Genomic DNA, 27,960 nt, shown 5'->3' on the forward strand with positions numbered 1-27,960 from the left:
ATTTACTACTGTTAGACAATGATACAGTCCCAGATAATGGAAACCTAGGCAGGTCAGAGTGCATCAAAGACTTACCTCTAGGCAGGAATTCCAGTCTCATTAAATATAGCAATGCACTTTATATAAGTGCAACTCGGGGTTGCTGTGAGTTGGTTTGGGAACATAGGTGACAAAGTTGCAACTATATTATGAGAATCATAATAAAGGACAATAAGAATTCTGTGTGACTGCAAAACTGTATGGTATGTGTATGCCACTCTGAAAAGGGGACTGTTTTAAATAATATTTCAGGAACTAGAATATTCAAGGAACTAGGATATTAAGGAACTAGAATTGGATTATTTCTTATTTCTTCATGCCTCCAGAACCAATTTGTACTCTATTGCAGAGGTCTTTCTTTGCATTCTATTTCTCACAGTAAGGAAATGTAAAACAAGCCCAGAAATTATCTAACACACCTTTTATGAAAACAGTCATTATCTGAAAGGCGCATGAGAGCAAAATGCCATTATGAAAAGACACCCATGGCTAAGTCAACAATCAGAAGCAGGTATGCTGTTCCCCAGTTTTCAGTTCTGTTTTAGGGTCTCAAACAGCACACCCCTTCGACCTTGCTTTCTGTAAGCCAGACACAGAGTGGCACAGACATTCACTAAAGAAAGGGTGGAGCCCTGAGTAGCTCCTGTCAAAACAGCTGGCCTAGTGCTAAGAAGGTCTTCTGGTTAGTAGATGCATGGTGGTATAGAAATTTGTGTATGTCATGGACAGTACAAAATCAGAAATGAAAGAGAGTACAACAGTTTTAAATTATCTAACCAGGCACCAAGGCACTGATTGCTGCAGAGTTGAAATGGACGCAGAGGCTGACAACACGCTTTGAAAAGCACCAAGTGAAGGAGAGGCACCTTCTCACTGCGGAATTTAAACACAGCTGGCTCTCAGCAGGACTTGGGCTCCTAATTGCAGGATACCCAAAGGTATTTAGGCCCAGACAAGCACTGATGAAAACTTCAAAAACTTCTTAGCTTTCTTATTCTAACCACCAGGTATCAGCAAAGGGGTTTAACATCTCAGTTCAGCTACATCATTCTGGTTGTCATACTGCAGGGTCTGACTGCACAAAACCTTGATCCACAGTACAAATGCCTAAGTGCACATGGCAGTTAACCACGGGAGGTGCTTATAAAACGTCCAAAGCATCTTTGAAATTACCCCAGTATCTTAGCAGTTGATAAAGGTGAGCTGCTAAAAAGAATTAAAATTCAAGCAAGCTCAGATTTCAAATGGAACTATATTCCCTAAGAAGGCTGAACAGAAACCTCAGTGGTATTTCAGATGACCCTTTACATGTTCAGTGACTACCAGGACGGAACAATAAACTAGAATATGGAAAAGGAAGTATCAGGCTTGTTCCGTCTTCGCTTCCTTAAACTGTGTGAAAGAAACATCAGCTAGTTAAGGAAAAGACAGAGTACATATCTGAATGCAGTAACTAACTTGAAAAAATCCATTACATCATACAATTTAGAAAATGTATGGGATGTCAGAAGTTGTCAACATGTAGAAAATTGAGGTTTTGTAAAAGATGTAAAAGAAATGTAGGTAAACACCACTCTGTCACTAGTAAAATAACAGAATATAAACCAAGAAAAAGAAGAGCACCACCAACTATATGGGAACTAATTGAACATTGGAAAATACAAAGCTATTAGCAATGTATCAAGAATATAAAAGCAAAAAAAAAAAAAAAAAAAAAACCTCTGTTTCTTTAAGTAAATTTTAAAAAAATGAATCCATAAATAAAACCCTAAGCTCTATTGTTTTTGTTTTTTTCATTAAGCCACATAATGGTGTTACACAACTTGAAATACAAAATGAAAACACATCAATTTTGTTAAAAGAATTAATGAATACCTGTGTTAAGGAAATGAAAAATAATAAAGCTTCACATTTTATCATTTTGTAACAATTACCAAATATATTTGTTCTTTCCACTATTATTGAAAAGCATAATTATACACTACAAAATTAGGAAAAGTTGCTGCCTGATAGCCATAAATAACATTAGGATTATTAAAGAAATCAAAATCTGAATGCAGAACAAGCTTCTGCAATTGAAGGCCAGCACATACTCCAAAGTACATGTACAGAAAAGCAGAGAAATCTGGAATAATAAGAGAAATGCAAATTACAAAAAAGGAGCCAAGCTTCCAATGCAAAAATAAATACAATTTCAATTTTATATACTGTCAAATAATGGTTAGGGAACCCACAGACTTTTCATGGCTCTACCTCTTCAGGATATAGAGTACTCCACAGTACCGCAACAGCAACAATACTTCAAATAAATTAAACAAGTCAAAATAAGTTAAAAGTTCAGCCAGAGAAGAATGCCACTAATGACAAGCAATGGAGAAGAAACTTTTCCTAAGGAAATATAAATTATGAATGTAGAGTGGTTATACAACTAAGAGCAGGGAGAATTTAAGCAAAAACCTTTGTGACTAGCAGAGCTAATGAAGCCTTACTGGCTTCTCCATTGTCTAATAACATGCAAGCTTACAAAGAAGCTTTCTTCACAAATTAGTGACTTTTCTTAAGGTCTTATTCCCAAGCAGGTTTTTGGTATTCAACAGGGAACAGCACTCTTTTTCTTTGGGCTTTTTTTTTTCTTCTTCTTTTTTTTTTTTTTTTTAAACTTCTTCAACCCGGTCATATGTTTTCACTGCTGGCAGGAACTCGATGTTTTTGTGTCTCTACCTGCCTGCCAAATAAACTAAAACTGGCCCAAGAAGTCAAGAATTATTGAAATGTGGGGAAAGAGAGGCTGAATGCAAAGACACACTAACGGATTTGATCTGACTGTTTCCAAGGGTAACAACTGCAAAATCCTTGCAGCTCCTCTTTAGTCATTTCATCTTCTCCCTTTGCATTTTCCCTTCTCCTACCCCCACCCCGTACGAGCACAGACTAAGTCAGGAAAGCAATCTAGGTTTCAGGAATGAATCACATCTCAACATTTCTTTTTGTGAGATTCTGTTCTCTTTAGAAACTCAGCAAGAAATCATACATATGCAATAGAAATCTCAACAAACTGGATTTCTTATAAGCCCCCAAAACTCAATTAAAACAATCTATTCTTTTTATCTAGACAAGTTTCTTGCATGAGTTAAAAATAAGCCTTTTTATTTATTTATTTTTTATTAACAATGAGGACAAAGAAGGCAAATGGTCACAATGAACTTGACAAGCCTTCACAGCACCTCGTAATGAAGGAAGCTACCCTACTTTCCAAAGCAGTTTTCTTCAGACTCATCACTTTCTGGTAACAGATGGGAGGCTGAAGATAGAAAGAAGGATAGTTTATGCCTAGCACCAAGGGAAGAGCGGGAAAAAAAAGTCTCAGCAGTAAGATCCCACAAACCTCTGCAGGAATCTTTTTTTAAAATAATAATAATAATAATCAGCAACTGTCTTTCTCCTCAGAAAATTTGATTATTTTTTTTAAGTATTAAAGAAAAGGATCAAAGAGTTTTCCTTATGCTGCCAATGTTCTAGATGCCTGAGCTGAGCTCTCCCTGCCTATTTTATCCTGTGCTGTACCTACTTCTACTTACTCATTTTCCTAATTACCTATCAGTTCTACAAAAGTAGCAATTAGAAAGAAGGTTGTTCTTCAGAAGTCTGCTAACAGAGTTCTATCATGAAAAAAGCTGCTTCCGTTATAAAATTTAAAAAAATATATATGTTTTTGTGTAAGAGCAAAAACATTTAGACTAATCCTTAATCCTAAATTCCTATCTGGATTAGTTGCTTTACCAAGCGGTCAGGATTTCACTTGTTCAGAGGCACTGATAGCAAAATAGTATATAATTATGCAGCAGCAAATGTAGCACCATAGTACATACTAAGTAGGTTCTCGGATGCACTAATAGTTTATATTTGGCCATTGAGAGCCATAGTTTTCATGAATTTGTGATGATACAGTAAAAATATCACTAGCCTTAAATCATAGAACGACCTTTTCCTTCAACAAAACAAATCATGAGTGCTATTGGCACATGGCAATATTTATCAGCAGTGGTACTAACAAAAAGAAGTTTACAAACCAAGTTGAACTAAACATCTTTACACTGTAATACTAGGAAAATTCAAGGGAAAAAATAGTTGAAAGCTCTTATCGTTATATTCTAGATGACAAAGCACGTGCCATTTACATTCTCGTGTATGCATATGTGCCCTCTATTATGTGGTTACATATAATTATGTGTACATATATAAATATAACCAAGTAAACCAAGTTTGGAAATACTCTCATTAAAACACTGAAAGGATTCACACCATCTCATTTACAACCAACTTTTAAATCAGATTGAAATGGAAAGAAATTTGGGACCAATTTGTTGGTTTCACTGTCAGTGCTTTATTGAGTAAACCAAGTAAGTAGGAGTGAGCTGCTTTACTCCCTGTGTTAACGTTCATCTACTGGTTAACACCACAAGTCTTGTGGAAATTGTTAGCACCCCACGTAAGATGTAATGATCTTGCACAGTACTGATTTTAGGGTTAGATCAACCACTTCCACTGACCCTACAGCAGATATCCAGCACTTAGAAGTGAAATAGATCATTTTTGTTTGTTCAGTAAAAACTGTCTTGAGATCCTTGGTATTAGTAGATGCATATTTTTGGTATGGTCACATGATTATTACCTTCCCAGTTATAACCACAGTGGAAAGATAACACCAAAGAGAAAAAACACAGGCACGTTTTAATACAAATATCAAACTCCGGTGCTTAATCAAGAATCTGACATTACTGCTGTTTGAGACCTGTTAGTTATGGATGTTCAGACTGCCAACTTGTACAACAGAGAATACACTACAGTTTTATAGCAACAGATGGAACAGGATGGAATCATTTATTTCCCTTTAGCATAAACTCCAAGAGACAGCTGAGATAATCCAGGGATTCAAAAATAATTGTATTTACACACCCTTAAGTAAAAAGCCTCCATTTCTCTTCTCCCTAAAAGAAAAGAGGTCATCACCAACAGAGTAGGATGGGAATCAGGGTGAGAACTTTCCTAAGGAGGTTTGGGTAGGCACACAATTGCAAGACTGGTTCTTAAACAGAAGTGTGAAAATAATCAAGCTCTTCAGTCTAAGAATTCTCAGGATTGACATGTATATGTATGTATACACACACACACACGCATATAAAAGCCAGAAACAATGAAAGAAAGGCTTAATGAAAGTATTATTGCTTCTATATATTATTTCTGAGCTAATATTAGGTGCTCAACAGAAAAATAGAATACAAATACCCCTACCCATATATACCCAGAGTAATGTAAACAAAAAACAGAAGTACGCCACTAAATGTACATTATAGACATCAGAATATCACCAGATAACAAAGTGTGTATCCTTCATTACAGAAAGCTAACTCCAATCCCCAAAGATTTGAGAATTCTACACAAATCTGGATGAAATATGAGAACAAGAGCAGGAGTTCCCGGTGATTGGAGGAGAGCATCTGATTCTTTTTTTGCTCCCTAACATGAACATAAAAACTGCACTACAGCAAGATCTCTGTCACAGGTAGCAAGCACCAAATTCAAAAGCTCTTTCTTGAAATCATTGGATTAGACCTTCAGCTGAGACAAGCACTGAACAAATCAAAAATAAATATTTGTCTATGAAAAGGGAAACACATTAAGTCCCCAATAATTACAGATACAAAATTAAGCAAAGACTAGTATACAATCTGGTTTTGTGATCATCTGTTTTGTTGAGAGATAAATTAGTTCCATCCTTTTGAACCATTCTGCAATATGATCATAAAGAAAAATTAAACCAGTTTAATCTCACACCCCTAAATTTATTAGAATAGCCTTGATGTATAAACTATGCAGTTGGGTAATGACTATGTCAATTCAGAAACAGCATAGTATCATCAACATGTTTTTGAAATACAAAATCTAAAGAACCCCCAGGTCTTTAAAAATCTGTCCTAAATCATTCTGAAATGAATTTTCCATGAGTGCCCACTTCTTGTCTGAAGTCTAAAACAAAGGAATACAAAAAAATTCACAGTATCAAATAGATCATGGAAGCCTTTGATTCAGAGGATTCTCAGTCAGAACCTACTACATGTGGCAGCGTGATGAAGACGGTCCAAAATTTCTGGACTAGTCTTGGGCAAAAGATAAGATCCTTACAGTGAAGGCTGTCCTCTCATCACAGACTCCCTTCAATTCCTGCAAAAGCCTCTGATTTCTAATTGCAACTATCACACAAATTGATTACAATGATTTTGAGAATGGCTGGAATTTTTCCAAATATCTTTGGAATCTTTCCAAATACTGCCGAGTGCACTTGGTTCAATGGACAGATTATAAGAGAGACTATTAATGGATAGCTGAGTTGAGTCCTTGGCTGAATTATAAGGAGGAACTGCTGCAAACACAAAAAACTACTTCACCTCCCTGTGTCTTTCACCTTCCGTGCCCAGGTCAGCCCAGGGCTGCGGTAGGCACTGGAAGAGGTCACTGGACAGCACAGTCATAAGCTACATAGTTTGGACCTTCATTATGAAGGCTGAGCAAATTTGGAACTTTCCCTTTTACTTAATGTTTTTTTTTCTTTTATTTATTTTTTTTTAAAGTAAATTCACTCATCGTTGGTAATTAAATCCTAAAACTGAACATATTCCATGCTCAGTTATTAAACAGGGAAATGGGTACATATACATATTTTTCCTCCTTCAAAAATACCTTCTTTTCATGATAGCTTTGAACTTTGGAGTGCAGTACTGTGATAGCTACAGATGATGAAGTTTAGCAGCAACATGATAAAGTTCACATAAATATTTCATATCAAGAAATGAGAAAAGCCTGAAGTAGTTTCATTTGATCCAAAAAGGATGCTTGATATGCAGATTTTGCTTCGTTTATGAATAAATGAAAACTGAATACCATTAACAACTCAAGGTGGGAGTTGGAAGTTAAAGTTAACCTGAGTTACCAGTACAGCATAACACCAACACAAGATGACTTCGCATAAAGCTTGAGGGAGTTCTGTCCAAAAATATGGAAAGGAAAACTTAAATCATGAAAACTAAAAAGTTCTTATTAAAGTAGTCTGCTATCCCCAGTGTCACAGGGCTTATTTTAAATGTTATCAAAATAGAGGTAATTAGGTTGGCATTAAATTACAGTACATAAAAGTTTCTGAAATTTTCATTTGCATACTTGTTTAACCACCATCTTCTCTGCAAATGATCTCCACGCTTTGAAAGTGAATACATAAAATCTGCAATGTATTATGTAACATATAGAAAACACAACAGAAAATACAGGAAAAAAAATCAGTTTTACTTGATATTTCATACATAACAAATTTCTTTTAACAACCATGCTGGAAGAAAAGTAATAAAATTTATCAACCTAAAATTGCATTTAAAAAAAAAAATCCTTGAATATGCGAAAGTCTAAGTTTCCATGGAATGTTTGACTAACAGAAAAAAAAATAACCCTGTGCAACAGACTTCACAGCTGTTAGTAGATGAGAACAAAACAGCAATATTCTTTTTATTAAGTAACTGAAATAGGAAATAAATTTTGTAATAATCTGAAATACAGTAAAATTCACCACAATATCCAAATGCACTCAGGTACATAAGATACATGACACAAAGGATATCCACAATCACATTAGTAAGACATTTCAATTTATATTCACAGAAATAAAAACTTTTTTCATGCACTTTAACAGAAGCTAAATACCTGGTACTACATTTATCTTAGGCAGCTCAGTACAAGCTATTCCTGATAGTAGGAAAAAATAGAGTAAAAGAGGATATTAGGAAGTAATGCTTAGAATGCTCATAAGAAGCATTTCCATCTTTAATTATAGTGATCCTTCAGCATCAGAGCAGAAGGCAGATAAATATTTATATTGACTTTAAGTAAATGAGAATAATGAATACTGTAGTATAACAACACTTATTCCATTCTTGACATTTTATGTCCAGGTATGGACATTATAGCAAACTATAAAAATACCATAACTTTTCTAGACTTTGAAGTTTGCTTTTTTGAGAAGAACATGGATAAGTATTTCACCTGGCAATGTCATTAAAAAGAAATCACAGCAAGCTTCCACGTTAATATTTCTGCAGCAGTATTGCCTACACTTGTATCTTCTTGAGTCACGGCTTGTCATAGAAAACGTGATGTTAATTAGGATATGACGTCAACAGTCATTTTTCGTCCATTCCCAGCCATCAGTACATTAGATAAATATCAACACTTAAATACACATCTGTCTACTGACTTACAGTTACTTTAATTGACTTGCTGCCAAATGACAGATCTGGATTTTACTTATTTTAATTATCAACTTCAAAACCAAGCTATAATACAGTAACTGTTTATCCTATGGTAGCCTAAATATAACTGTAATTAAATTTCATGTTTTCAGCCAGTAAATCATTTTTTTTTATAGCCAGCTGATGGTTATACCAGAAGACTCCAGCAGCTTTCACAATTCAGAACTCTCTTCTATCAGCTGCAGCACGTAAACCGAGGAGATAATTTCCAGGCTCTGGAGAAAGCTGTCTAGAAGGCAGCACGATTTCTTTAAAATGGAGAGCAGGTTTTATATTGGGCAATAACATGTTAGACTGTAATGTGCTTACACTTAATGTTATACATTTATATTCATGTTACATATTGTTAGGATCAAAGCTCTTCTGTAATGCAATATGAAGTGAATAAAAATCTAGTTCCAAACCATCACTTCTTTCAGCACTATTTTGCATTTGTATTTTTGTGATTGTCTAGTCAAAGCATGAAAACTCCCAAAACATTTAATAAAAGATGCAAAATAAGCATATTACACTTGAGGCACGGGAATCAATATTTGAGTGAAAGCACTGCTAAGCATCATTTATATATTTATCTATTTGCCTCAAATATTCTAAATTCGAGTCTTCGTGTACTTAACAGTAAATTACGTTGCAAAGCAGGTAAAGACGAGTGTAAATATATGTTACATTCAGAATAGAGTAGGTAAGGCAAATTCAGGATGGCTTACAAGCAAAAGAAAACTTTCTTGAGTCAGGATGCAGCTGTGTCATTCTACCACCATTATATGGAGTCACCTCCTAGTTGAAACAGGCTATCCGATTTCAAAAATAAGAGTGGACAAGTCACAATTTCAAAGCTATTATAACCTAAGCAGCACTTGACAGTTGAGAATTTACGGATCCTAATTTTAGAAGCATCATTTGGATAGGATCCAATACAGAGGTAGTGAAACCTGCAATGAGATGCAAAGGGGAAGAGCTGAAAATCTCAGCTTTGTTTTAAGGAAAGTGAAGCCCCTTACTCTGTGGAATAAAAGAGCTGAAAACATTTCTTTTTTTCTTCTTCTTTTCTCTCTTAGCTTTGTAAACACCAGAATCACAAACAAGGCAAAAGGAAAAATGAAACAAAAAGAAAGCCATAATCACAATTTTAAAACTCTAACTTTAAAGCTAATTTAATGACATTTGCAATCACTTACAATGTGTTTTCCACATTAGAGCTACCAGCATTTGAATCTTAAATATATTACTGGCACACGCAGGAACCTGCAAAAAACTGTTTTCAAAAAAACTGTATGCCTGGTTTTGTCTGTTGTTCCAGGCTGTGGGACTGACGTCAGGGGAGCTCTGCCACAGCACAGCAGATCCACCAGAAAGGTGGCTCTGTGGTAATGCCAATAACAAGAACTGGTAGGTGCCATTAGCCAGTTCTGTCAAATAGTCTCACTCACCAACCTCCCTTCAGGAAGGCTGAAACTCCAGATGGAAATGACAATATGCAACATTCTCTTACACTCTAAGACTGGTGGCCAATACACAGGCCAGCATCCTTCCAGTTTTGATTGCTGAGGATTATTATTTCCCACTTTCTATCTGTAATTACTATTGGCAGTAGAAACCCATCTCTCTTATCCACTGCATTTGGGTAACCAATTCATTTTTTTTGAAAACATCCAAGTATCCTGCTTGCCATTTTACATTCGTTTTTCATATGCATGGATATATCCCAGAACAAAATACTGACTTTTCATTGTCTATGGCTGAGTCATAAGGCATTTAAAAAGGGAAGCTTTAAAGGAACTCCTATGTCCTCAGACCATCTTTTCCATCAAGTATTTCTCCCAAAACAACATTGTTACGATGTTAGTATAAAAGGAAGAAATCTAATGTGGGAAATAATATACTAATTAGTTACTAACGGTAACCACACATAGTTACTGTTATAACTATGTTTAAAAAAAAAATCAGCAGCAACCTTTACTAGGCATACATTTACAGGAGCATTTTTGGTCAGATACTTTCTTGAGTTTAAATATACGATACATAAAGCATCAAGACAATACCAACACCGTAAACATCACTATCGACTTAGAAAGAGGGCTTATCAGTGGTCCCTCGACTACTGTATCCTGCTTGAACAGTGGCAGTTCTAAACGCTTCGGAGAAAAAATGCTGTAAAATAGAAGTCTGATAAGTCTGCCATCTGGTAGCCCATCTACACAGAAGGGTTTTGTGAACTGATCTCTAGCTCTTCCTACAGAATATAAGGAAAGCTTTAATTGCAGTAAGCCTTCAAATGCAAGTGGAATATATGTAGCTTTAAAAAAAGAAAAAAAAAAAAAAAAGGAAAAGCTTTTTGCTTTGGATTAATGTAATTCTATTTAATTGCTTCTAATTAAAATTATTTTACAAGTGGAAAACAAAAGTGTCTATTAATTCTCTGCATACGCTAAATTTAGATATTAACTGAGTAGCTTATTCACAGTATTTACTATAATTACTGCAATACTTCTGTAACTTTGATGATTTAAAAGTTTTGGGACTTGATACCAAATAATAGTTTCTGCTGCATAAAGCAAAATAATCTTTCAAATTCCCAGTGCCTTTGTACTTCGAACGTGACTCACTAAATTTACATTTCGTGAAAGTACATGTAGGAGTAAAAGCACTTATGTATTATCAAGAAATATGACATTATAATCTCATGAAGTTACTACTTATAGAGAAAAAATAAAACTGTTCCCATTCTCTTCCATACCTAAGTGTAAAGTGAATACGTTCCATTAACTTTACCTTCTATTAACTTCATAAAGAAAAAGTACGCTTAATATTTTTGCATATATTTTTAACTTCACTTTTAACACAAAGTTTAAAGTCAGCCATGAAACACTGAAATTGGAGATATTTTTCAATAAGCATTAACTCATTTAAAAATCATTTTTGTATTTAAAAGCATTCCTTGTTTTGTGTCAAAAAGACAAAAAGATGTGGACAAAATCAGGGGAATTTTTTTTTTTTTTTAAATGAAGATCATTCTGCAAACATCTTTATTTTATAAATAGACCAAAGTTAGGCCAATAAAAGTCAATTTCTGTAACTTCTCTTTGTTTCTATTCCTTACTCTCTCTCTACTTTTTAACCACCTGGGTTCCCATGTAGTTCTTCAAACACCAACAGAACAACAAAGCAAATTAAATGTGCTGGTTTTTGCTGAAATTCGCTAACTGAAAAGTCAAAGGTATTATTAAAGTCTGCTTCTAAGGCATTTTCTACATGCAGACAGGCCAATTTATTTTACAAATTCTTTAATACTCAAAGCCACAGTCTGTCACAAGAGACCTATGCTTGATTTATTTCACAGGGATATTGCATTAACATATGGTGCAGCCACCCTATGTAGTTCACCCCACTAACACTTGAGCATATACCTCTATCAATAAACAAACAGAGAGAAGCAGGGGAAAAAAGGCAGAAACATCAACTGCAGGTGGGTGTAAACTTAACTGTGAATCCCTCAAGCACCAATTTTCACAGCTGAACCATGTAGGAATGGTCACAGCAGTAAAGAGGTGACTTTCAGCTTTAATTTTTTATTTTTTTTTCTCACCTGCTTATGAAGGATGACTACAGCACTGCCCCGGAGGACTGATGGAAATCAGGAAAACAACTGTAATAAGAATTGAGTTGTACAACCTAAGTTTGATTAGAAAAATGGCCTTAAAATAACCAATGCACAAAAGGTGACATGGCTACAGGGTGAAAGCTTGGAAGCCTTCTGAAAAGCTCTTATCAGAGAACTTCTTCTGGAAATCATGGGACAGACCAAGAAACAACTGAGCACAGCTCAGTGGAGACTAAAATACACTTTTATTTTTATTTTTTAAGCATTGTGTGGGGGAAGAAATTACATATCCATTTGTTAACAGTTTTGATGGCATATTACCGCTGATTTCTTTAAAGAAACCAGTTCAGCCAGCCTCCTGAAAAAAGCCACCAACTACCACATTCAGGCATAGATGTACTAAAGAAGCACCTGTGCAGTGAACCATCAAAAGTGTCTTTTTATTATTTTCTCAAGATGGAATCTCTGCCAGCAAAATAGCATTTACATTTGCCTCATGCAACTCCTACTATCAAATTACTATCAAAATCAGAATTACTATCAAAAGACCAGAATGAGATTACTTCACGGCCATGACATAAATTATCAAAATAAAGAAATAAATAAACAAAAGAAAAATAAACAGAATTTAAAAATCAGGATAAAGCAGAACATTGCTTTTTTTTTTTTTTTTTTTACTCAAAACTCGCTAAGGTTAAAAACCAGGGAGTTAATTAGGAAAAAGGAAAGCAAAATGCACTGTAATAAGCAAATGGACTACATGAAACCAAAATGCAGAGAAGAAAATTGAAAATCGAGCAAGATTGAAAGCAGGAATTTAATGAGTTAAATTAGGAAAACAATTATTAAAGTGTCTGTTTCAAACATCTGAAAACTAGAACTTTGAAAATGTACTGTTATGTGGAAAATTCTGTAGTGTCAAGAGAATATTCCAAATGAAAAGGTTTTTCCTAACTCTAGCAATTCACTAACAAATCATCATTAAAGGTTTGATCCCCTGAGCACCTTAACAGTACTTTTGCAGCGTTAATAATAGGCCATCTAATTCCCCCAGTTGATTTCTAACTTCTAATTAGGTTTTAATTCATGATATAATTTAACCTTCTATTCTGATAGCCTCTATTCTTAAGGAAATAGGAATTTATCTTCCTAAACTAAAAAGTTTTTACAGTCAAGCCTGATGGATTATATTGTTCTTTCTGCTCATTTACCATCTTCCTCAACCTCTTCTGAAATAAAGCATTTTTATTATTCTCACTGAAACATTCTGAGTTTCCCATATCTGCTCACTTTTCCCAGCTAGCAGTGAATGGCTAGATTTTGGAAATGTTTGATATCTAGAAGGCAGGAGTTGGTAATGTTCTGTGAATTACTATCTCAAGCAACATCAGAAGACCAGGAACCTTATTTAAAACTGTCTCTAAGAGTTTTGACTTGGAACAACATTGAAGAAACTCCCCATCCCACTGAACGTCACTGAAGAGGCAAGGCATTGGTTAACAGGGCCCATCTGAATGTGGTCTCTGTTTGAATTCTCCTTGCTGGGGATTGCTGCAGTACTAGACTCTCTTCTACAGGCTTGCATGCAACAACTTCTTCAATCAAACTGGAAAATAAATTTTTAAAATCTGCTGCTTTTTCATTGTGGTTCTTATCCAATTTTCTCCTGCATGAGGTAGAAGGTTAGCCTAATACATCTCTGAGAGCTCTTGTGATCTTGAGCAGAATAGAGTAACAGGGAGCAGAACAAGATTTGGGAGTAGAACAGAATTGGGGTAGAATGGAACTGAAGTATTACCAAATGAGGAGTAGAACTGATTAAGGGAAGAACTAGGGTGGAATTAGGAGTAGAACAAAACTGCAACAAGAATTAGAAGAGAATTCCTTGCCAGTGCACCTCCACCTGCAATGCAGCACGCTGCTAGCTCTCCCCCAGGATACTGGCAGCAGCAGCGCCCTGCCAAGGAGCGATGAGCTACACCTGGGGAAGCTTCCTCCTGCAACGAGCCACCACGCCGCTGGAGGAACACTTCAAGGATCCTACCACTTGCCTAAGTCACAGAGATAAGTTAGACATTGTGAAACGTTATTCTTGTGGTTCTTCATCAAATGGAAATCCGAGCTTACGACTTGTGCCCAGTAAATTTTCCTGACATGTTTCAGTTTAATTTGTTTTGTTCTAAATGTCAGCAAAAGATATATTCAAGCAAGAAGGAATTATGAGATTTCTTTCTGCTGTGACATATAGCACTGCCTGGATGGGATTGACAGGTGATATAACACTCAAATATTCATTCTGAACCACGGAGGTTAAAAAGCATTGCTTCATTGCAGTGTTTGCATTTTCACAGCTGCACCAAACCTTCATATCAATGCAAGGAAAAAATCCATTGCCGTTATTTCAGTTCATATTTTTAAAAGCAGTATACATCATTCATGCCTGTAAATAAAAATCATGGTCTTTTTCTTTAACTTACTGATATCATTATAAACAAATATGACAGCAGTCTAATTTTGTTTGCCACAAAACAAACAGCATATCCAATGTCTAGCCCAAAACTTTTCTGGTTAAAATTTTGAGGTTAAATTTGCACAGCGTGATCATTGCTACAAACAGTCTGCGAGAAATCCAGAAGAAGAAAAGAAACTCCTCCTTGCAATCTACCATCAGAAAACCCCAAAGAAACACACGGTCATTTCAGATTTTCCTTTAATTTGCTCTCAAGGATTTTGAAAGGCTCTGGCGTTTCTTTTTTGGAAGCAATACTGAAAAGTATTCCTTCCAAATAAACTAAAGATTTTACACAAACCAAAGAATGCTTCCAGACATTTTTCTCTCAAGTATACTTTAATAAATCTCTCTGAATAAAGAAAACTTTAAGGTAGATAAATAGCTTCTTCAAGGATAAAGAATTAGGGAAGGGCTCTAAGCATTAAAAAATTATACTCATATTTCATTTCAATTGATTTTGTCTACCTAATCATTAAAACCAAAAAGCTTACTCTTCTTGTTCAAGGGAAGAGAAAAAGTATTATTTTAAAATATGATAGAACAATTACAGTTGAATAATACATATGTAAATACTAAATCTGCAGATAATGGGATTGGTAAGAAAAAATTTAAAAGCATTGCTCTATCACTAAATTCAAGATAACCAGCATATTCTGCTGAATATTCAACTAAAAACAATATTCTAAAATTTTTACTTGGTTTTAAATATTAATTTAGTTTGCACACACAGCAACATAAATCTGCAAACAAAGAAATCATTCTGGAAGAGAAAGCTCACCTACAAGAACACCAATAGCAACAGAGAAAACAACAGTAAAGTCCCAACACTTTGATGCTTCTTCAAAAATCAAGACTATATGGTACAACGTGCTCTAACAAGCATGGTTGGATCAACTTAGGTGGTAAAAAAAAAAAAAAAAAACACTGATAACCAAGAGGCATAATGAAAACATAGTTATTTGGTTATTAAAAATTGTAGCATGCTGTTTAAAAATTGTTAATTTTAATGCCATATGGGAGGGGTCTATCAGGCCACAATACTGGTGAGAATTTCCTAATCAAGCTTAACAGATAGCCAACAGACTGACAGACAGACAGAAATTGCATATGCCTCATTTTCTTTACAAAACAGACTAAAAATAGGACTTTACTAATAATTATCACTACATCTATGACAGCGCCTATTATAGCACCAACAAACTTCAGCCTTCATGTGTGTTTGACAGGAAAACAATGAAACCAGAGAGTGTATCACCCTAGTGGGCAAGGGAGAAGCCAAGGGAGATGAATGGAAGAAGAGCATCCGTCCTCCTTGGTGTCCTACGGCTGTCCTGGTGGTGCCAGGGCGGCACGCCTGGGCACCTCACCCGTAAAGAGACAACAAAGGAACAAGGGACAAAGGCAGCAGCTGCACAGCCAGTAATGAGGACAGGCCTTCAAAGCCCAAGAAACAGTTCTGGCCTTCCCGAGCCCAAAGGCACGGACAGCAAGAGGACGAGCACTTCCACAGCCTAAGGGTGCCCCAAGCAGTAACAAAAAATTTTCCTCTCCTCTCCCGTAAGTTCCTCTTCATTATTTACATATTTTCTCCTTGGTGTATAGGAATAGCATAATACCAAGTTTGAACTAAATTTCTCCATGACTATAAAAATATTTTTGATTAAACAGATGTCAGCAAAATTTTATGGAGTGAAAATTGAGTAACAGATGGTGAGGCCTGTGGAGTTCAAAGAGGCTGTATTTTATTAAAAAGGAAATTTGAGGAAAAGAATTATTTTGCTGGAAATATTGATGCAGTGTTTAAGCAAATGTAGAAATATTCTTACTTGATAGAAAACAGTAAGTTTTTTTTTAAAAAAAAAGGAGGTATTCATGCCATAAGCCTCAGACCATTAAATAAAGGATTTAATTCTGCTTTCTTTTTACTGAATGGAGCTTTCCACCCATGACATCAAGGTTCTTAAAAATAACGTACTCCATGGAGGAAGAAAAAACTCCCAGCTACCAAAACCAAAAATAACAATGACCTTGATTAAGGTCCTGGACAAAATCTATCCTGTATGTGACACGCACAGCTGTGGCATCAGTTATTGTGAAAGCAAGTTTATGAATACTTAGCCATGGAGTAATAAATACTTTTAATATTAAATTTGGGATAGCTATTCACCAAAGTCCCAAATAATGGCAAGTAGTCTATAGAAAATGAGACTGAGAAAGATTATAACTTCTGACTACCGTTACTGTATCACCTCTTTTCCAGCTTTACCACTTATAATGGTGGTTAAAAAAAATGCCATCAGTGGAATACAGGCAGACAGCTCATGAAATCAAAAGAATGGAAAAAAATAGTCATTATTGTAGTATAATATGATTTCTCTCCCTATTCCTACGGCTCTCAAGTCTTTTTTCAAGGTGTTATTTTTAACATACTGTATTACATTACTGGGGAACAATTAAAAAGGCAAGTAGCAATTTCAAATTAGTGACCAGAGCCATTGTGCAGCAGAGTACCCCCCAGGAATAGCAGTCAGCGAGCTACTTTCAGCGCCTATAGAGAAGGTCTTGGAGATATGTGATAGTTTCATAGCACTTAACCATGAGCAAAAGAACTACGTATTCTCCAAGTCAGCCTTGTGCACACAGGCCCGAGCAGGGCTAAGGGGCAGCATCCGACACAACCCACAATATCGCTGCTCTCCCTGGCGGCGCAGAACAGGGCAGGGGCACCACCAAGGTGGGAGCTGCCAGAGCTACACACCCGCGCATCACCACAACGCAGCTTGGTCCAACATCGGCCACTTTTTATCTCCCTTAGCACAAAGCAGCTGGGAACTAAGTCTGACTCTGATCTGCTCCTGCTGCAGCACGGCTCGGAGATTTGGTATTGGCTTGGACTGTGCTTAAGTGCACACTGACGTACCAGTGGTAAAAGGATCATAAACACATTGCTGGATGGATATTTTTGATCTTACATTTTAATACCTCAGTGGCAGCTTCTACCAGATACTTGAGCTATGTTGTTTGGGTTCCTGACGTAGATATCTCATGGAGACATGGAAGCTGCTGTGTTTGCACACTTCCAAAATACTGCTTATTTATCAGAGAGCAGCACAATAAACTGAAAACCCCCACAAGTGTCCGTCCATCTAGAACCAGTGTGTCCATTAATCAGTAGTAATATTTGTGGTTTATGAAGATTGCATCCTCTTAGTGGCTTTAGGCCCTGACACCACCACCATAAGAAATACACATCGTGCTACAAACACTATATTATATCCATGAAATAGACTATAGTATACACATTCTGCTTATGTTCGGCACAGTGATAAAAAAAATCAGCTAATGCAAACCTGTACAAAGCAAAATATCCTCCTCAATATCTGTACTGTAGGTTTTGAACAGGTAACAGTTATTGAGATGCAATGTTTAGCTTCACAAGTCATCCATCATTCCTTCCCCTGTATTGAGTCATTTATCACTCACATCCAGGTATCTTACACTTGGTTCAGAGAGATCAAGCAAAGACATGAACAAGTTTTTATATTCATACTGCTACCAAAATAATTTCAGTCATATTTAGTACAGCCCTCCAACCTTCCCAAGGAAAAGAATCATTTGGATAACTGATCAGATTCAAATGTCTTGAAAGCACGTGCATGTTGAAAATATGGTCACAGTGCTTTTAGACCTAACACCACAATTCTGTAAGAAACAGGAGGGTAGGGATTAATGTTCCTATTTACAGGTTCTTTTTAGCAGTTTTCTGTATTAGTTAGAACTGAAGGTTTCTTATTTTAAGTGAGTCAAAAAAAAAAAAAATCACAGCAAGTGTCTGAAATTCATCAGATAAATGAGACTACCTTGATATAAATATAGAAGAAAATGCAGCTTTGGCATTTCAGGCATCATCCTCCAGAGCTGTTTGTCTTCTGAAAGCAAACACCACTATCAAACTACAAAAATCTTGAAATAATTACCCAAATACCTCCTCTTTATCTTACGATTTTTATAGCTGTCAAAGAACACTTATGCACATGACATTTCGAGTTTTAAGTATTCATTGTTAATGGCATGAAAATATCATTCCAAATTTTGGGGAAAAAAAAGGGGGGGGTGGGGGGGAGGGATATTAAAATCCTGACCCAAGCTGATAACTTTGGTTAACATTTTCATTCCTGAACAGTTAAGGTAAAAGCACTGAGTAATTGTGAAACAGAGAAACCAATTTTACAGAGGGGAGAAGGAGGATATTTTAAGATACGCAGGTAAAATCCTCTAATGTAAGTGCCCCTAATCAATGTGTATAGGTATTCATTGTGTACTTTTCAAAAAGAATGACCCACAGCATATCAGTTAACTAGAATATTAGAGTTGAGTTGATGGAACAGGGAACAATCATCAGTTCAAAATTTACAGAAAACATCTATATTTAAGCTCCTGAGAGACATTTCAGTATTTAGATGTAAGTAACAAGATCCTAAGGAGGGTCTCATTCCCATCAGTGCTGAGGCTGAAGGAAGCATCCATAATTCTTTCTTGCATTCAAGTCTGCCAGCTGTGCTTCCGTATTAGCCTATTCATCCCTATGTTTTGGGTATTAACAGCCAAGAAAATACTTCAGCTAGTGCAACTAACAGTTCTCTGGCACTGCACAGGGGTGCACTCACAGCAGACTGGAGCACTTCAGTGAGTTGAGCTGGGTGAGAATGCAAGGGCAGAAATTCATATTCAGAAGAGTTGTAATTAGCTTTTATCCCATGGGGAGAAAGCTGTTATATCATAGAAGGAACAATGAAAATCACCTTAAAGAACAGTGTATCATAGCAATCGCGTAATTTTGAAAGTAGAAAACACGTATTGCTGAATTTGGATACTGAGTCTTTCTGCAGTTTGGAACAAAGACTGTTAGCTCATCAGTCCTTTTTTCTGACAAGGTTTAGGATTCATTGCAAGTGTAGAAAAGGAATTGATTTGGCCTCTTGAAGAGAAGGAAAAGGTAATGGCAAAGGTCGTGTCAGGAGAGAGATTATTTCTCTTTATTCAGTGGCAATGATATGGGGCTTTGGTCCAATTTGGCAGGGCCAAACCCAACAAATACCAGCGCTGTTTATTAGGAAATGACACAAGGAAAAAAAATACACTTCACACTTTTTTTTTTCCTGCAGGGAAAGACAGAAGAATTCTATCTAAAAATATAAGATCATTGGTTTGTGTGAACGAATTAAGAACAAAATCCATATCAGCATATTTAACACTTCCACTTGCCTCCAATAATCTCTGGCTAAGTACAGATACAGATTAACAGGTGAGTAAAATTAGGTGCATTTCCTCAATACCTAAGAAATATAATTGTCCATAAGAGTTTCATTATACGAAAGAAGCATTCAGCTAAAACAGTCAAGACTAGTAATAATCCTTATTTGAGCTTCCCCTTCTTTCAGGTGGTTTTCTTTGCCAGTTTCTTAGGACCAGTAATTGCATATTGCGCTCTGAGTTTTCATACAGGGTTGAAGTCAGGCAGCCTTCTACACACAATGATGGAAGGGTAGCTTAAAGCTCCTGTATACCTCTGTGCGCTTTTCCCACACATAGTGAGCAGCAGATCCACAGCATCCCTGCCCATTTGCACAAGAGTCAGAAGTACTAATTTGCACTAAATAGCACTATATACATGCACATAAAACCCAGGAGCTCAGCCAGGGGCACATGGTGCGCTCTGCATAAACCCAGTGCAGTCCCTTACTCCTTACTGAGAAGAGTGGAGGAGGATGGGGTTTTGGCTGGTTTTGGTCTGCACGGATTTAAGTAGCGATCTAGCCTGTATTTAAGCAACACAAAATTAAATACCATATAACACCACCAGCTTGATTCTGCAACCCAGCATCTAGCACACTGTTGGACGGGTTTTTATAGGCTGATAAGCAACTGCCATTTAAGAATCAGTTGTGGCTAATGGTACATTCTTACTTCGAGGCAGTATGGCTAACTGCCCAATTAAGGACTGCTATTAACAGCTTCAGACAAATAAATTTACTTAAAAGCAAAATGAACTTGTTAACAGCATCATTTTCGGGACACCTCAACGGCTGTTACCATACTGCAATCAGAATTTCTGAAGAGTTGCCTTTTAAACACTTTCACTGACAAATTATCGTTTGGATAAAATACTGCGTTCACATTCATGCTGCAGAGAGCACTCCACTGAAGAGAGATTATTTCAGTCCAAAATAATACGTTCTGGGGGAACTGAATTAGTAATTGGTAGAGTTTAGCGCGAAGAAAACTTTTTAATGATGAAAACCAAAAGTGACGCACTTTTTTCTGCCTCATATCAATACTGTACTTCATACCAAGTGAATTGTACTGTCTTTGCTGAGAACTTGGGCCATTTGGAACTATTGGTGTAACAACAGCACTGGTGCTAATGGGAGGGAGCTCCCATCCTACTAGCCAGGACTGCAGTATGTGGATACAAAAATTGAAGGTAGATCTCAGGTATTTTTCCCATACAGTTTTGGGCTTTTGTTTGTTTTTTAAAAGTAGATACAGGTCACGGCATAGCAGGACACTGCTCTGTGCATTGGGAAGGTCAGAGGGTTTCTGAAAGGTGTATGATGATTGTGGAGAGCTAACTACCACTGCTGACACTCTCCTTGTCATGCGCATGTCTGGGAGACTGTCCCACCAAACCCAGCTTCACATTTCATATCTTCTTTAAGAAAAAAAGAAAAAAAAGGAAACTTTAGAAAACTCAATTCAAGTTAAGGTCTGTCTGATTAATTGCTCTACTTAGCTAATTTGATAAGCTCTAAGTCAGTTTTCTGTGCATCCTTCATTGGCTTGATCTACTTTGTAAATTAATCTAATTACGAACACCTGCAAACAAAAGCTCCCAACCCTGCAGAAGTTATATGACTCTTATTTATACATAGTATTTGTAAACAGGTAAATTATAGAAAAGCATCTTGCCACAAGAAGAGTATCGGGGGTACAAGGCAGGCATACAACAAGGGCCACATTCACTGAGTATAGGAACCACTCCTACACTGTCCAGTGTTTCAGTCCCGCTCATTTAGTGATGTAAACTGCATTCTTCAAGCGAATTCTAATAAAAGTTGCATTACAGCAGATAAAAGAAGACAATTTGTTCAAAATAATTGCAATCCCCAAACAACATTAATCAGATAAACCATACATCAGAAGCTGAATAATAGTGCTAGGTTCAATTTAAAATACTATGGGTATCTGAAAATTAACTGTGGGCCTTCAGAAAGAAAGCTCAGTATGAGAAGCACATAAACTGATGAAACTACTGTGAAAGAAAAAGGTTCAGCAGCACCTTTAGGGGACATGTTTTAGATAATATACAGAATAACTGTATATTTACTGGTCTAGATATACAACTATCCCTGATTCAAAGGTGATAAGTACTATATTTCAATAGGTGGGATTTGTTATTGTTTTAAACACCCTTTTCTCCCTCTCAAAACCATTAGAGAAACGTCGACAGCATAAGATGAATTTTCCCATCAAAACCAGAGAGGCGATAGCTTAGTTTATCTAGATTTTTATGCTAGCCTTGATGCATTAAAAATAATAATAATAATAATTAATCTGACAATAATACTGTCAGACTTGCCTAATCAATAAAAACAGTTTGCATTAGTAAAATCCAACTATTAGCCATTTGAGTTTACAATGATTTCTTGTATTTGTTGTAAAAATATTTTAGCTAAGTAATGCTAGGCCTTATTCAGTAATTGTGTAAAGAAACATTATGAACCCCACACTTTAGAGAAGATCTACAAATCTTGAAAAGAATTACTCCTAGATGGTCTCTAAAATTGAAAGACACTTTTATTGTACCTTAGAGAAGAAAACACTGCTCCAGTATTTTAAAACCGAGACTATAAGAAAGTGAAGTTATTAATGGAGCCATTAACCATCTTTCTGGTGCTCCCAGACTATTTAATTTGCAGTCAGTGCTAAGATCCTCACACACTTTCCAAACTTCTAGCAAGCACTGAGAACAGTAGAACTGCTCCATATTATCACTGTGTTCTACAGGAGACTATGGAAAAAGACCTTCAGTTTCCAGAATGAGGGAAAAGTGTGAAAAACAAAGCAAAATCTGGAGACAGAAGAATGTTAGCAGTACAACACCTGACAAATGTTAAGCTTTTGTTCTTGCATTAATTCCTATTCAAGAGGGATGAGTAGTTAAATGTAACATGCAATCGAGCAAGGGCTTGTCCTTGGTCATGATCTGCAAATGTGCCCATAAACCTGCTGGCTGTTCAAGACCCTGCAAGACAAACTATTCCCATCAGTAAGTGTGCTTATTAAGAAGCCAGTGAATATGCTAGGATTACATTTTTTTTGAGGAAGAAGCAGTACATCTATGAATGTGACTGGACTGTCAGAAACACCAAGAAAAAGCTTAACGTGTCCATTGCTTACCTTGACAGTTCAATGAAGCAGATTTTTAATTTGCTGACTTGAATGTAAGTGAATTAGGGAAGAAGATTTAAAGACCATGTCACTTAAAGCCTGGGCCTCTCCTCTGGTACTTTAATCCCATCAACTAGGGAAAACTGTTTACTAACTTCTAGTCTTAGAGGCAGAGGTCACTGATTAGCATAGACATCCTTTAGCAGGTAAGAGAACTGATGGGGGTAGGGGTGGAGGTGGTACCACATAAGGATTCAAGTTGCTTCCAGTAAAAAGGAAGGGGAAAAATCATGAATTTAAAAATCTACACCAGGAAACCCAGAAATACAGAAGGTATTTTCTACTTAGCAGGTCAGAAAAGAACAGGACATAGTTGGAAACCATTTGTTAAAGTGGGGCTTAATTCCAAGAGATGGTTTATTTTTATGTCATATCCATAATAAAAGCAGTAATTTGCTACTATTTGGAGGAGAAAGGGAACAGAAGAAATGTATGCTGCTTTGGAGGAGCACAGGGGCTTATTTTGCCTGTACAAAATGAGTTTATGAAATATTTTTAATTTAATTATTTTAAGAAGTGCTGAAGAGTTGGCAGCCATGGAGAATTGCTTAGCATAGATAAGGTGCCTTCAGGCATGGAGCCTGGACAAAACACAAATTGATGCATCCTAGCCTGGGCCTTTTGTGTTACTGTTTACCTCTTCTTGTCATTTGGAGACCAGTCATGAATTGGGGTGCCACTGCAGTATTTTATCTACAAAAATGTCCCTGTCCTGCACTGTCTGAAAGTTCATTTTTAAACAAAACAGCTGAAAAATGGAGGCCATCATCAGATTCTTCGTAGATTTTAAAAACTAATTTTGCACAAGATATTGTGCAAAACTGTAAATTTGAGACTAAATCTGTACAACAGATACAGACTAAAGTTGCATTAGTGTGTTTATGATAATCTCAAATGACAGACTGACAAAATAATGTTATATCCCCTGGAATTACACTGTGTATAACTTAAAAAGATTAGATAAGACTTACCATGAACATAGCGCACAGCATGATGCAGTCTTTGTGCCACAGCATGCAAGCCCTAATAGAAATAAAGAAGAAACAGTTTCAATTTTTGGAAATATAAATTGTGACTGGATACAGTAGATGTAAAAAAAAAATAATAATAATAATAATACAGTCCAACCATTTAAAAGCATCTGGTTTTATTTAAGTTCAAGTGGTTTTATTGAACAAGTAATAAAATTAACCTGATCTCTATTACTCCCCTAATGCATGAACCTGAAAGCTTTAAAAAAAAAAAAAACTATCAGATTCTAGTAACTGAAGTGTTAATGCATCTACTTTAAAAAAAACGTAAAAAGCTTATATAAGTAAAAACTATTACATTTGTTACCATTTATAATTATTCAATAGTAGCATTGAGTTCTTTAAGTCTTTACTAGAATGTATAAGCTATGTCATCCTTAGAATTAATTATTTTAAAGGAAAAAAGGTCTAGTAAATAAATATATGTATGAATCAGAGTACATCAAAGTTTAACTCAGTTACTTTTGGAGGAGATGAAACCGAGTATCTCCAAGAATTACATCAAGACAAGCATTTATATATCTCTCTGGTTCACAAATTTAACAAGGGGATTCCTATGTTTTCAAGAACCTATTTAAAACCACCTGGACATGATTTTTTAAGTAAACAGAGACATAATAGTACGTGTGTATTATATTTGTTAAGACATGACTTGGTAAACATACCGTCTTACCCCTAGTCAGATAATTATTTCACTAAGCCGTGAGGCTTGTGCAGAGGTGCAAGCAATGACAGCCTTGTAAGAGTTTCAAAATACATTCAGTATCTATTTCTTTTCTGAATTTTTAAAGCACTATCAGAACAATACAAAATGATACACAAACTGAATATATATCATGCTACTAACAGCCAAAAGGTGATTACTTGACTGCATTAGTTCCACTGCACATTTGTTCAGGCTGGAAATTAGAAGGAAAATAAAACTTGTTTGAGAGTCAAGGCTAGATTAGGTAGTTAGGTTTCAACATTAATGGAATTGAAATCTAGCCAACAAAAAGGCTAAAGCACCTGATAAAAGTGCCATGGAATGCAATCACTATGAGTTATCAAAATATCTTTCTTGCATTTTATGTAAAAGGTTGCAATAGCTTCAAGTCAAACAACTTGCTCCACTACCTGGGCTATCAACATCACTTTGCTGCATTTATTCCAGAGGTTTCCCATTATGGAAACACATGAAAATGGCTGAATACTAGAGCTGTATCATTCTGAATTGTGTGCACAATACCAGAGCTAAGCAAAAGCAATCCACCTTCCCCATAAAGCAGCAATGCAACCCAAACATCAGATACCATTACAGACAATTTGCAGATAGCTCCATGAATCAAACTAACTGCAAAGGAGGGAGACATATTAGGGAAAATATTTAAATGTAATAACTTTAAAGTATAGCAAGTCTAAACAACTTTAGCAGCAGAGATGATAATGACGTAAATTAAATGAGTAAGAGAGAATCCCAGCTCAGGACTCAAGGCAACATAGATGCGGTCACTATAGCAATAGGAATACTTAGCTCTGTTTTGCCTACACCACAGTTCCCAATGCTTACAATTTGAGGCTTCGGTTGAAAAAAAAATGTCTTTCTGCCTACAGTACAGGTGTGTCATTAATCCTCCTGCCTCCATTTGACTCACTGGTAAAGTACTCACTTCTGTGAGACTGGTTTTGAGGATAAATCCACAATATAACAGAAAAGTGCTCAAACACTAGGGGGATAAATTCAAATGTCTAATCAGCGTTCTCAACATTATTTCTCTGACTTTGTCAAAATGGCATTCTCAGATTGGAAAAGATGACAAAACCATAGTCCATGCCATAAATCCCAGAGTAATCAATGCTAGCTTTAAAATGCATTGTTACTTTCATCGGGGATTAATTAAGGTGCCACCAGATGAATATTTCCTTATGCTTTTATCTGGCATTGCCAAAGTTTTGGAAAACTGTAGTTGTTAAAGGTCATGCAGATTGCTGTAAAATTCCTCATAAAGGAGTTTGCTCTAAGAAAGCCAGTCACTCAAGAAAAAAAAAAGTTTCTAGAAAATTTATTGTTAAATAAAATCCTTTGTGCTTCATTTGTTTCCGTAAATTGCTTAAACCATTGCTGAAGCAGCATTTGCGAATGCTTGCAATCATTCTTTTTCTACACTTGGCTGAAAAAAAATAATAACCATACAGAAACTGATAATCAAATAACTCGATATAGTAAGAAAAGTTTATTGATTTTAAGAATGCTTTTGATGAGAGAAAGGTTTTATCTTCCCTGGTCAAACTGAAGACTGAACTATAAAGAAATTGATGTGACTTCCAATATATTCACCATCCTAAAAATTTGGAGGAGCCACAAAACATAAAGCTGAGGTGACAATGGCTTCATCAGCAAACCTGTTTCTTATGAGAAAGAGAACAGATTCTGCTTGTATAATAACATGAGGGGGGAAAAAATGAGTATGTTATTAAATCATTCTTCTAAAAGGGAAAAGATTTTGTCTCTACTTCACTCTGCTGTGGGAAGCTCACTCCTTGCCAGATGCCTTGAAGAGATGTAAATTTCTATTTATTTTTATAGTCCCTTCTCTCTATATTTTGGGCAGTTCGGCAGTTGTACAGTCTAAGTCATAGGTGATCTGATTAGCCTGCTAAGGTGACTTCCTGCTAAGGAACTTCACCTATACACAGCCAAATTGACCCAATACTGCTCCTCACAAATGATGCAAGAGCAGAATCACAGTGGCTTCAAATTTAACAAACTACTCTGAGAAAGAGTAGAGATTGGTTGTCAGGCTCAGAGATGTATCAGTTTCCATTTACTGATGCCAAGTGAAACCTGTAAAATACGTCCCGGTGCCTTTGTATGTGATGCAACACATCTGCTGTACTTCCTCATTCATCCACTGTACCACACCCAGCCTGATCCTCATCTCTTGCCAGTATACTTATCCTACTATGCTGCTTTTTTTTTTTTGACTTATGACTTTTTTTTTGACATATGACATTTTAATTATTATTTTTAAACATTGATGAATGCTCAGACAAACAGACAGCCTGCAACTATTTTTTCTTTTTAGTTCCTTTAGAACCCTGCAGTTAAACACACTCTTGAACTCAATCTTGGAGATGATTTTGTACGGCTTAAATTGTATGCATTTAGTCAGTATCCTATGGCAATTTATGAACAACACTCCATAGGTTTATTTTTAGTAAGTGTACCTCATTCACACATTTTGTAGTGCTGCATGGGGATCACTGATCTTTATGCATGACTGCAGTGATAAGATCTGGCAACATTCTTTAATAACTGTTTAAACTGCTCTCGTCGTGTGCTTCAAGCAACATACAATTATTCCAACACCTAAAAAGAGCTCTTTCCACTTGCAGTATTTTCCACTACTCAATATGTGCACTCTTGCCACCTGACAGCTAAGATTTTCCATTATTTCCTTTATTTGATTGACTCCTTTACAGCCAGTGGACAAAGTACACACATACAGTTCATGTGAGATAGCTTAAATGGTAATCACAGAGACTACACAATGATTCTTATTTTAAATCCATGAAGACCAGGCTAAAATATATACATATATAGCCCATCACTAAATATTTATTTAAATATAGAGAATGATAACAGTAAAGATAAAAATTTTAACAAAATTAGATAGATGACATCAGTATTTGGCATGATACTGTACACAGCCAAAATTTATACTGTAGCTTGGGTCAGAGTTGCCTTGTATTTTCAATTTACAAGTTCCAGTAAGTTACGTTCACTGCAGCATCACTGAATTTCTTTCCACTTTATCTCTGAATTGTCTAGATGCTGCTGCTATGGAGTAAGTAATAACATCTCTTAAGATAAACAAAGGAAGCTGAATTTATTGAAGTTATCATGGATGCAGATTTTGAATCAACAAAATT

At 36.0% G+C, this 27,960-nt stretch overlaps 1 protein-coding gene across 17 annotated transcripts in view; it reads right to left on the reverse strand.

Moving 5' to 3' along the window:
- The window catches only part of ATP2B2 (ATPase plasma membrane Ca2+ transporting 2), a 417,587-nt gene that overhangs the window by 281,406 nt on the left and 108,221 nt on the right, over window positions 1-27,960 (reverse strand). For all 17 annotated transcript variants that reach the window (XR_005822948.1, XM_040568574.1, XM_040568590.1 and 14 more), the window contains exon 2: window positions 23,989-24,040. The gene's annotated coding sequence lies outside the window, so the exon portion shown is untranslated. The remainder of the gene's footprint in view (window positions 1-23,988; window positions 24,041-27,960) is intronic.

Source organism: Cygnus olor, chromosome 10, assembly GCF_009769625.2.
Source record: "Cygnus olor isolate bCygOlo1 chromosome 10, bCygOlo1.pri.v2, whole genome shotgun sequence".
Lineage (NCBI taxonomy): Eukaryota > Metazoa > Chordata > Aves > Anseriformes > Anatidae > Cygnus > Cygnus olor.